The sequence below is a fragment of the Pogona vitticeps genome, chromosome 1 (assembly GCF_051106095.1).
Source record: "Pogona vitticeps strain Pit_001003342236 chromosome 1, PviZW2.1, whole genome shotgun sequence".
NCBI classification, from domain to species: Eukaryota; Metazoa; Chordata; class Lepidosauria; order Squamata; family Agamidae; genus Pogona; species Pogona vitticeps.
In genome coordinates, this window is record NC_135783.1 from 73836711 (window position 1) to 73848816 (window position 12106).

Consider the following 12106-nt stretch of genomic DNA (forward strand, 5'->3'; position numbering starts at 1 on the left):
GCAGCAAGCCAGGGGTTGAGCACAAGAGATTCCAAATTCAGTCTGCAGCTTCTTGTACGCCCCCTGCAACAACTTCCACGACTAGTTTTCAGGCACTAGTGAAAGGGGGGGGGGGTGGAGAGGAGAGGAAGAGCCAGTATGATATTGGATCTAAGTTGAGAACAAATAGATTCATTTTTAACAATAATATTCCAAGCCTTTCCTTAACAAATTAGTTGTGAAACTAGAGCATTTACTGTGTGTTAAGTGCTGTCAAGTCACTTTTCATTTACTGTGATACTTGATAGGTATGCAAGATGTTTGAGGAATATTTTAATATTGCCACTCTCTCTTCAGTGCGTTTCCATGACTGAACAGGATTTTTGCTCTGATCTATTGAAATATTGTTGATATTTCTTAAGATTGCTGGAAGAAATATCAACAACCTCCGATATGCAGATGATACCACTCTGATGGCAGAAAGTAAGGAAGAATTAAGGAACTTTGTAATGAGGGTGAAAGAGGAGAGTGCCAAAAACAGTCTGAAGCTCAACATCAAAAAAAAAAACACTAAGATCATGGCCACTGGTCCCATCACCTCCTGGGAAATAGAAGGGAAGATATGGAGGCAGTGACAGATTTCACTTTCTTGGGCTCCATGATCATTGCAGATGGTGAGAGCAGCCCCAAAATTAAAAGACGCCTGCTTCTTGGGAGGAAAGCGATGACAAACCTCGATAGCTTCTTAAAAAGCAGAGACATCACCTTGCCAACAAAAGTCCGCATAGTCAAAGCTATGGTTTTTCCTGTCATGATGTATGGAAGTGAGAGCTGGACCATAAAGAAAGCTGACCGCCGAAGAATTGATGCTTTTGAATTGTGGTGCTGGAGGAGGCTCTTGAGAGTCTCCTGGACTGCAAGGAGAACAAACCTATCTATTCTGAAGGAAATCAACCCTGGGTGCTCATTGGAAGGACACATCCTGAAGCTGAGGTTCCAGTACTTTGGCCATCTCACGAGAAGAGAAGACTCCCTGGAAAAGACACTGATGTTTGGAAAGAGTGAAGGCAAGAGGAGAAGGGGATGACAGAGGACGAGGTGATTGGACAGTGTCATCAAAGCTACCAAAATGAATTTGACCCAACTCCGTGAGGTGGTAGAAGACAGGAGGGTCTGGCGTACTCTGGTCGGACACAATTTAACAACTAAAGAACAACAACAACACTGACTCTATCCACTACACTATGGTGGCTCTCAGGAAATGTATTATGCGTTCCTATATGCTGTTACGGGATCTGTAACATAATTACGGACAAGCCTCAAATCTTACAATCTTGTAGCCAGAAGATATGAAAGATTGGTTTCTTTCAGACCATATCACTTAAAAAAATCTTTCAGGACCTTTGAAACGGCTCCTCGACTAGTTGACTGTGGAATATATAGACAATTACAAGATGAGCCACCTAGAGAGCTGCACTTCATGGGGCTTCTGGGTCCTTGAGAATCATTTAACATGAAATCTGTGAAGTATGAACATGTCTGTGTCTGGGAAAAGAGTCACTCACAATGAGCTGGAATTCTTCTGCAGAGAAGCTTCCTAATTTGCATTGATAATGATACCTATCAGCTATAATGTCACTTAAAAAATGTTTCTGTCTAATCTGCCTGGGGTGGAATTTCCCAATTTAAATGACAGTATTCTGAGTTCTGAAAACTCTGTCCAAACAATACTGCATGAAGTAGGAATTAACTTACTCATAAAAAGCAATTCTGACTGATTTCTGCAGTTAATATTGTATTAGAGTTTACAAACAGTCAAGAAATATGCCAAAGTAAACATACATGTCCTCTTCAACTGCTACAAAAGAAAAAATCTGATTTAGTGGGCTAATTGATGCTAGTGTAGACAAGAGTTTCATCAGGTCATATCTTTCAGAGAACTCCCTGTTCTTTAAAAAAGAAAAAGATATTGTAGAGTTTCTCACATTTTGTTGTCATTCCCGCCCCCCCCATACAATTGTTGCTATTTCTTTAAAAGGAATTTGCTGAAAATAACCTGCTAGCCAATAATTATTATGTAAATCACTTTCAGTCTGCAGGCATCTTTCTAATTACAACAAGAAAGAAGGCTAAGCTTAAGAGACTGTTTACCTTTGAAGCACTGACCCAGGACTATTTTCAAATTCTTCTCACTTTTACTATTGCCATTAAATGTTCAGGGCAGTTTACACATTAATCCTTAGGTAGCAATTTTATTTCTCTATAACCTTACAGATGCATCACCAGTGTGTATGGGATATGGAAAATATGTGGCCCTCTGCAGTTCCCATCATCCTTAAACACTGGCTATGCTGGTAAGGCTAATAGGAATCTGTTCAGCAACATCTGAAATAACGTGGATCCCCCAATTTTGGTGTAAATGGTGCTCTACAGCTCAACATAAGAGAAACAGGACATACAGAACATAAAAAGGGCTATGGCCTTGTAAAATAAAATGACAGGCTTGTTGTAGTGTAAGGTGTTGTGATCAGTTCTCGTCATGCATTGCTTATGGACCAGATATAATTCAGCCTTGAATTTACGGAATGTACTTTGCCACAAACGATGCCAAATGCAATTAGTACACATTAGGGGGTTTGGGAGGGTAGTTACATAAATGAGGGGTGGGGCTCCTGGATTGTTGTGCAAGCTATACCTCCTGAAATATATTTTTGTCACAGCTATTATAAATTCAGGAGACCTCTCCTGTGGCTACCCCTAGCATGGGGAGCAAGATGTTAAACTCCTTCTCAGTAGATGAAACTAATACAGCTGGGATTTGAACCCATATCTCCTGAGTGGAGGGTATTTAGGGAATTGTTCTGTGACCTGACTTAGGGTGAATTGAGTGGCTGTAAGCCAAGTAGAGTTTAACAGAATTGAGGAGCAGATAAATTAAGGTTTTCACAACAGAAACTGAAAAATGGGAAAGATAATCTGAAGTAGATATTCTGAGAGGCTGCTCTGTCTGAAAGCAGAACAGCAAGGAAGTATGTTCCAGCTGTTTGGCAGCACTCTTGCCAGGTAGATGACCGTCAAATTCTCACTGAAAGGAAGAGCACACCTGTATAGAGGATGCAAATCTCCCAAATATGAATGCCAGTGAAGGAATTACTTGGCAGTTTGTTGGCCAAGTAGGATGCCAAACCTTTAAGACCAGCTATAGAGGAAGGGTACCAAAAGAAAAGATGAAAGCTGCAGCATGATTACAAGGCTTGCCTTCCGTACTCTCAGCAGGTGAGTGGTACAGAGGAATCATACACTGTAAAGCAAGGCTAAATCTGTTGCACTGCAGCTTGGAGCAAAATTGTTTTCATTTTTTACTGGTGTACTACTGTAATTATATTTTCTGTACAGAGCCAGGTTCTCTCCTGACCTGCACATAGCGTGCATCAATCCTGACTAAACTCTTGTAGAGAAAGTAGTAATTAGATAAGTGCAGAGATACACTATGCTGAAGTTCCATGGTGAAATATGTGTCTGTTTCATTTTTGTTTGTAAGATAGTTGATTGGGAAATGTGTGTGTATATGTGTGTGTGTGAAAGTGAGTCCCTGTGATTTCCTTTGCTGTCATTCACATTTTTGTGAAATAGTGGCACCGCTTGCTTTTTAAAATTGGAAATCCTGGGACTTAACCTTGGCTCCTTCCCCTTTTCCATGTCATCATATGTGGATTTACTATAATGGCTTCCCTAAATTCATATTTTATTGATGATGGCCTTTCCTCTGTGGTCCCGAGAAACAGCCCCAGTTGACAATCTGACTGTAGCAAAATGCTACAGTCAGATTGTCAACTGGGGCTGTTTCTCGGGATCACATAACTGCCCTCCCCCGACGTTATAGCTGCTCCACTGGCTGCCAGTCCTTTTCCAGGCACAATTCCAAGTGCTGTTTTAACCTGCAAAGCCGTGAATAACTTGGCTCCAACCTATCACAAAGACCCCATTTCCCTTTACAAAGCTGTCAATGTTTTGAGATGATCAAGGGATGCATTTCTTTCGGTTCTGCCACCCTCACTGGGCCTTCTCTGCTCCTGCTCCCAGACTCTGGAACTTCCTCCCATGGGAAGAAACACTGGCCCCATCTTTCCTGCCCTTCTGCAAGCAGGCAAAATATCTTTCCTTTCAAGCAGGCTTTGTCTCTAAGGGGTGTATGTGTGTTCTTGAAAGGAACTGTTGTATTTCTGTTGTATTTAATGTGTTTTTAGCACTACTTTTATCTATGAGCTTTTAAAATTATACTTGTTTAACTTTTTGTAATTGTAATAATTCATTGACTTTAGATTTTATACTGTTTCTTTTTTTAATACTGTAAGCTGTCTTGGATCCTTTTTAAATTTTACTGTGTTGGAACTATGTATGACCTATAACCAAAATATGGGCTCATCCAGATAGGACATTTGTAGCCAGAAAAATATCTGACTTCCTCTTCTGTTGTGGTTCGTCTACAAAACATTCCCCCCCCCCCTTTCTCACTTTGTTTCAAGGGGTTGGACTTGAGCTAGAAATCTAGCTAGAACCTTTCTGTTACTTGAAAACAAACAAACAAACAAACAAGAAGAAAACTTAAAGATAAGAACCAGCATGGGATTGGTTTTTCTACATATTTTCCAAAAGGATTTCAAGATGAACTTAGGAACAAAATTATAAACTTCATATCCAAACTCAGAAAGTCAGACACTTTCAGTTATATTCAGTTAGGCTTCAGTGAGGGACAAAAAACAACAACATAACTGAAGAACAGAAGTTCCAGCAGGGAACTGTGTTCGTGCGTGTTTATATACTTTTTAAAGAATTGCACAATCTTCTATGGAAACAAGAAGCTTTGCAGAAAATAATTTTAGAAGAATAGTCTGGATGCGACTCTGGGACTATGTTCCTTTACAATTAATATGGACAAACTAGGACTACAGGAAGGGAGGACTTGGGGATAGAACTTTTGCTGCATCTTGGAAAAGCTTTATGTTCACTAAGCCAGCCTGTTGCCCTCAAACACAATGGAGGATATGCCTTGTAACCCTCTGATGAAGTAGTATTAACCTGCCAGTTTAATCAATGAGGGGCAAAATATCTTGAGTTGGTTTCGCATGTGAGTAATTGCCTGCAAAAAGGAAGCAGGAATCACATACAATTTCACATGTGACTTTGAGTAAAACACCTGCCTCAATGGCTGAGACTTTGTTTTAATTTAAACTCTGCTTCTGTTTAAGCTCCCCCTCTTGCTATCTTCCAGTTCTTTCTTCCATTATTTTTTTACACACAGAGACAAAAACAACACACACGTTGCTACTTGTTGCTGTGATTGTTCTCAAATATTGCTCCCTGAAGGTTCCAGAACAGCAAAAAGGGAAATTATCCCATGCAGAAAAGCCTAACCAGAGCCAAAAGAAGACTAGATTTTTATTTCTAGAGGGGACCAGATTGATGGGTGGCCAATGAATGTCGAATGCAATTTGCTGGCCACATCTTATATGTGCCCAAAGATTGGCACCTGAAAACTGCACTACTGTGGGTAACTCCTGGAGGAAAGAGAAAATGTGGCCTGCCTTGAAAAAACTGGCATCAAATAATCAAGGAAGATCTCAGAACCATTAACGTTCATTGGAACAATGCTGAAAATGTTGGAAACCATCAGGTTTGTTGGAGAACACTTGCTGCCAAAGGTCCTCTGCACAGAACCGAGTGATGATGATTCTCCTCAACCTGAGCACTATGTAGTTCCTGGCTACTATGGAATTTCTATCAGTTTGACCTATGGTGGCTCATACACACATGTAAGTTACTGTTTGAGAAGGGAGCTATGATGAGGTATAAGTGTTTATCAGCCTCTTGTTGCCAAGGTATCTTTGCATATCTTTGCTGCCAGTGTACCCTTGCATTGTATATTGAATTTTTTTAAGGTCAAGCAGGGAGTTTCAGCCCCAGCACAGCATATTCGTGACAGAAGCTGTTACTGATATGGCAATTCTCTCCACATGATTCTAGACAAATATGATGAGCCATGCTAGACATTACAGCACCACACTTGAGAAAAACCATACTGGTGCAAACAAGCTCAGTTTCTTACAGTGAGACTGGTCTTGGTTTTTGTTTGTTTGTTTGTTTTGTTTTGTCAAGTGTATTCCGTTGGCTGCTTTACACATGGACAATTCCCAGAAGCTAACAATAATTGTGTTACCAAATAATACAGTGGTGCCTCGCTAGACAGTTACCCTGCATGACAGTTTTTTCGCTAGACATTGACTTTTTGCGATCGCTATAGCAATTCGCAAAACAGTGATTCCTATGGGGGAATTTCGCTGGACAATGTTTGGTCCCTGTTTTGCAAACCAATTTTCGCTAGACAACAATTTTGACAGCTCCCTCCGTGCTTGTAAAACAGGTGTTTTCGGGACCAAATTTCGGAAGACAGCTATTTAAACAGCTGATTGGCAGTTTGCAAAGCGGCTTTCCTATGGCCGATCTTCACTAGACAACGACGATTCTCACCTATGGAATGCATTAAACAGGTTTCAATGCATTCCAATGGGAAAATGCTTTTCGCTAGACAATGACTTCGCTAAACAGTGATTTCAGTGGAACAGATTATCATTGTCTAGCGAGGCACCACTGTAGTAGCTTATTAACGTCTGAAAAACAATACATAGGCATTTTATTATTGTGGACGCATTAACAGATGTAATTTTTAAATTAACATCAGAACTTGTGGTTTCCTGCATCATTCCCAACATGAAGTTGAAGCTTGAGATTTCCATGTTAAATTAAGTACAGCTCTCAGTCAATAAAATGACCAGTGGTTTCTGTTTTGTAATGAAGGAAATTGTTGTGTCATTTAAATCAATGTATAGGTTTTAAAATGACATTTCCTAAACAAAGAGGCACTTACTGTATTTTAAACAGTCTACTGAAGAAACTTCTCTGGAAAGCTCCAAATGCTTGGCTGTGGCTAATGTGTAGGAGGTAACATTGTCCAAAGGGGAAAACTAACCCTTTGTACAATTTGATTTGTTCTGTCCTCATATGATAATCAACAGTCACCAATCAAGGCACTGATTCATATTGTTTGGTTCATATTGCTCAAAACACATTGGTATCTATTTACCAGCAAACCCCGTTCTTCATGTTCTTTATGTGTACAGGTTTGATCTCTTCTTCTGTTTATAAATCACTGTGGTGTTCACACTTAATTTTATTAAATGAAGGACAGCTAGTGTCAAGTGTGTCTGAATGCTACCATCTCTTAACATTAAACTTGCCCCTGATCTCAAACGTGTGTGAGATCTAGTCATTGTTGTTTAGTAGTCACAGAAAGACATGTGTCACATTTTTAAAAGAATCTGAGAATTCTTTAAGAACAGGTAAGACTCCTGAAGATGGGAAGTGGGCCCAGAGACCTTTGGGTAGTGTGGGCGGCATATAAGTTAATTAAATCAATCAATCAATCAATCAATCAATCAATCAATCAATCAATCAATCAATCAATCAATCAATCCCCATATTTTAAAATGATAGAAGAGAAAATCAAGGTACTACCAACCAGTCTGCTGCTACCAGGAGAAAATAAGGTGGTGAAGTAGAGGGGATACTCATCAGATTGGTGGCTAACACTAAATTGAGACAGGTTGTTAATACTTCAGAGACAGAAACAAGATTCAAGCTGCCATGACATACTTGTCCAGAAAGAAAGAAAGAAAGAAAGAGAGAGAGAGAAAAAGAAAGAAAGAAAGAAAGAAAGAAAGAAAGAAAGAATACTTTATCAGGGGTTAAAAGTAAATTCCACTTTTTGGTAGGAAAAATTAGATGCATAAATTTAGACTGCACAACACATGGATCTGTAGCAATACATGTGCAAGTATCAATTTAGGAATCTTAGTAGATTCAGCAACATGGTATAATAGCAAAATAAGCTATAGCTAGATTGCATCACAGAATTATAGTGTAAGATCAAGAGAGGAGGAACATGATACTGTTCTGCTGTTAAATGTAAACTGAAATCTGGTTTCTAGGTCTGGATGCTATAGTTAAACAAGGTTACTAAGAAGCTGGAACATATCCAGAGGAGGATAATTGAGGTGTTAAAGAACTGGAAATGAAGCCCTGTGAGGAACACTTGAGAGAGTTGAGCATGTTCACCTTTAATATACACAAGTATGACTGAGGCCCAAGGATTTTACTTGAGATGTTTATCATGCTTGTAGTGGTTTGGTAAATGTGGATAATGTAGACTGCATCAGGCATGGTAAAATGTAAATCACCTGTCTCCTGGTTAATTGAGTACAATTTGCTCCAGAAATAATTTTTGTATATCTGCATTGTGTCAATCATCTGTCTCAATTAAACTGCTGTTTAATATGGCCAAAACTGTGCTAATGACCTGGGGTTCAATCCCAGGTAGCCGGCTCAAGGTTGACTCAGCCTTCTAACCTTCCGAGGTCAGTAAAATGAGTGCTCAGCTCACTTGGGGGGGGGGGGGAATGTGCAGCCTGCATAATTAACTTGTAAACCCTCCAGAGAGTGCTTGAAGTGCTATGGGGCAGTATATAAGCAGCATGCTTTTTGCTTTGTTCTTTGAATTGGCCTGAATTATCTTTCAATTAAGTGAAGACCTCACTTCAGTTGTACCAACAACTCTCTCAGGGCTGGACCCATATTGGGCCAAACTAAGGCAGCTAGGTTCCTAGAGTGGCAAGATGCTTGAGATATTGGGTAGTTACAAGATGCTGAAGAAGAAAGCTATGTATGCTAACTGGCCTGCTATACTGTTCTCTTAAGGCTAGACTGTTGTTTGATGAAAGACATTGTCCCATCACCAGTGTTGAAAACAAGATTCAGTTGATGGTCTGATCAGGTTATGCATAATATGGGATGGGTGTGGAGCATCTTTTATGCTTTTGCCTCAAGCGGTAGAGTACAGTATCTTATGTCAGTCTTTTGTTTACTTAGAGTGGGTGTTTATGTTTTTAAAATACTCAGTAGGGTCTGAGAAGCAGTAACACTAAAACAAGATGGTCAGAGCTGCTCTCATAGGAATGGAAAAACTAGTAGAAGAACATTACTGAATGATTCCCGAAATGCAAACATTTGGTTAGATAACCAGCTAGAATTCAGAAATATACTGAGGCTGCTTTGTTCTTATATCAAAATTATGTTCCTGGCATCTTACATTAATTTCATTTGTATAGGGGACCATCTTGGTGAATTTTGCTCTGCATGTCTGAAGATATGAGTCACATGAAAATCAATAGTACCAGAGATAAAGGACTGCAGGGAAGAGACTTCAAGGGTAAAAGGTGACATCTAGTTTGCCCTTGTTTAAACACAATGATCCTTTGTTTTTGCTGTGGCCTTGCCAGTTGTTAAAGAAAAGGAATTAAGAAAGAAAGAAAGTATCAGTTTTCAGGGTGTTCTGTGTGAATCTCGCTGAAGTATGAGGCTGAAGGATACAACATTTCTTAAATCTACAAACATCTATTTTTCTGGGCTTGCTGAGTAGCTTTGTAAAAAAGCAAACGCAATGTGCAAAACCAGAATGAGCGTCAGCATGTTCACTGTTAAAGACATTGAGAGGGTTTAAATCTTTTTCAGACTCATACTAAAACATTGGGAAACAAAGCAAACAATGAGAAACACAAACAATGACCTCTCCCTGTGTCTCTTTCCCCTTGTTGTGTTTTTTTTTTTTTCTGGTAGAGAGAAACATCTTTGAAGGGGAAATTCCATATTCCAGATAAAAAGGCATTTATGATGTTGTTTCTGAAACACATTGGTTGAGCAAGAATATACTTCATAACCATCTTGCTTATTGTATAAGCATTTGACTTTCTGACTGCATTCAATTCCATTGTTATTTCCTCTTTCTACGTATAGTGCAAGTATCTGGGGGAGGGAAACCAGTACAGTAGACCCTCTACTTACGGAATTAATCCGTATTGGAACGGTGGCTGCAGGTTGAAAAGTCTGTAGGTCGAGGCTCCATTGACCTACAAGGCATTGAAAACCAATTAATCCATAACCGGCCGTTTTTGTTCTGTTTTTGTTCCATTTTGTTTTTTTCTGGTCTGTAAGTCGATTCTCCGGCTGCAAGTCAAACCTAAATTTTGCTGCCAGAGAAGTCTGTAACTCGAAAAGTCTGTAAGTCGAGCCGTCTGTAAGGGTTTTTAGAGTAAGTTAGATATTTAAGGAATTGTTTTACAAGTTCTACACATACTCGTACACATATGAGTTTCCATAGCTGAGCAGAGATTTGAACCCACATCTTCTGAGACCAGACAACACAACATGACACTACACTGAGTAGTTCACATTAAATGTTTCTGAAGAACAGCTGCATGTTTTCTGAAACACAAATGATAACTCCTCTTGCCCCCATTTCCTAAAAGGTGTTTCCAAGGATACCTTACTACAATGGACATGCAATAATTGTCTAACCCATTTGACTCTATTGTCCTGCTGATTTGGAAAGCTCTCTGAAAGGAGTTAGACTAGTCTGCTGGCAATAGCCATGCATATCTGGAGAGACAACCAGGTGGGAAGAGGCAGGGATAAGGAAAGTGGGAGAAAGCAAGAGCAAGCATGGAATGTGCACTGCCTTCACACAAATTTGCAAAAATGGACCAAATCAGGGGTATTTGTGTAATTCCAGAGTGACTGTGGGGTGGAGCAAAGAGCCATTGTTCTGCCATGGGATAGAGCAACATCCACTAAGTTGCTTTGTGTTCCATTTAGCATCTGTGATGCTAAAACATTTTTAACAAAAGACATCTAGTAATTTGAAATGAGGAAATAAGAATTAAGAGGACTGAACTGCTGGTACCAGAGGAAAAAGGAAGTGACAGCTTGACTCCCTAATAAAGCCCCAAATCTCCTCTGGATACTCAGCCATTAGGAACTGTAGCTACTATATACTGTATCTCCTTGCAGCCACTCAGCTAGTTGTTTCATGTAGGTGTATGTGAGAAAGAATAACATGTGTTACCATTACTAGCAAGGGTTCACAGTCTAAAAATTTTCTTTTTTCTTCCTTACCTAGCTGAATTATTTTACAAAACAGTTTACCACTACTATTGAATCTGTGTGTAGCTGTGGATGAATGTCTGCCTCTCCGTTGTATGGGCTTTGACTGATTAAGTAAAACATAGCCTGCAGTGGTTTGTTTTTTCTTCTGCTTATTTCTGACTTTTTTCTTCTTTGTGGTTGTGCAAATTTTACCTCCTGCTATCCTTTGCACAATTGCTAGAAGGCTGACAGTGAGCAGAAGTAAAATCCTCTTGTTGACCATGTCTCAAAAACTGATGACACGGTGTACTCCTACAACCACCACCAGTCATAGCCATGTCATTTTCCCAACTCATAGGAATGATTCTTTCCACAGATAGAAATGCAGAGATACATGGACCAGAAGAAATATCATTTTGGTCTGGCACGAAAAAGTCGGGTACTTAGGCACAACTACGTTGGAGGTGACTTTACATTGCCAGTGCTAATGTATGTATGTATGTATGTATGTATGTATGTATGTATGTATGTATGTATGTATGTATGTATGTATGTATGTATGTATGTATGTATGTATGTATGTATGTATGTATGTATGTATGTATGTATGGACTACCAGGCCACTCTAATGAGCAAACAATACAAAAGATTGTCATTTATATTCTGACAAGGTTTTATAACATTGATTTGCTAAGTAATATGTTAAATTGTTAAATTAAAAAAATACAATTTAAAATTACTGGAAAAGATCAACTAATTAAAGCACTTAAAACAGTAAATTTTTAATGTGAAAACAAATTAAAATCAACATTGACCTTTTAAAATGAAATGAAGTTGCAAATTAATTTTTAACAATTTTTTTCTGGAGAAAGAAAGAGACAGGTTGCAACAACATGAAAGGGGAAAACCAGTTTGTTTTGAAGTTTTTCAAACTGGGTCCCAGCTGGTTTCCATCAATTAAATTGCTATAATAGTCCCAATATACCATGTCAGTGGTGGATCTATTAGCTCAAAATCCACACTGTTATTCTGGATAGACTCTGTCTACAAGCACTTGGAGTCCCTTCAGCACAACATGGGCAAGCAGCTTCCC

At 39.2% G+C, this 12106-nt stretch overlaps 1 long non-coding RNA gene across 2 annotated transcripts in view; it reads left to right on the top strand.

The window, feature by feature from the left end:
• LOC140705935 (uncharacterized) overlaps positions 1-12106 on the top strand; it is an 84984-nt gene that overhangs the window by 16322 nt on the left and 56556 nt on the right. Inside the window, exon 3 of one of the 2 annotated variants that reach the window (XR_012085568.2) lies at positions 9201-9310. The exons of the other annotated variant lie outside the window; for it this stretch is intronic. This is a non-coding gene — a long non-coding RNA (uncharacterized LOC140705935). Of the gene's footprint in view, positions 1-9200; positions 9311-12106 lie in introns of those variants that run through there. 2 annotated transcript variants of the gene reach the window in all.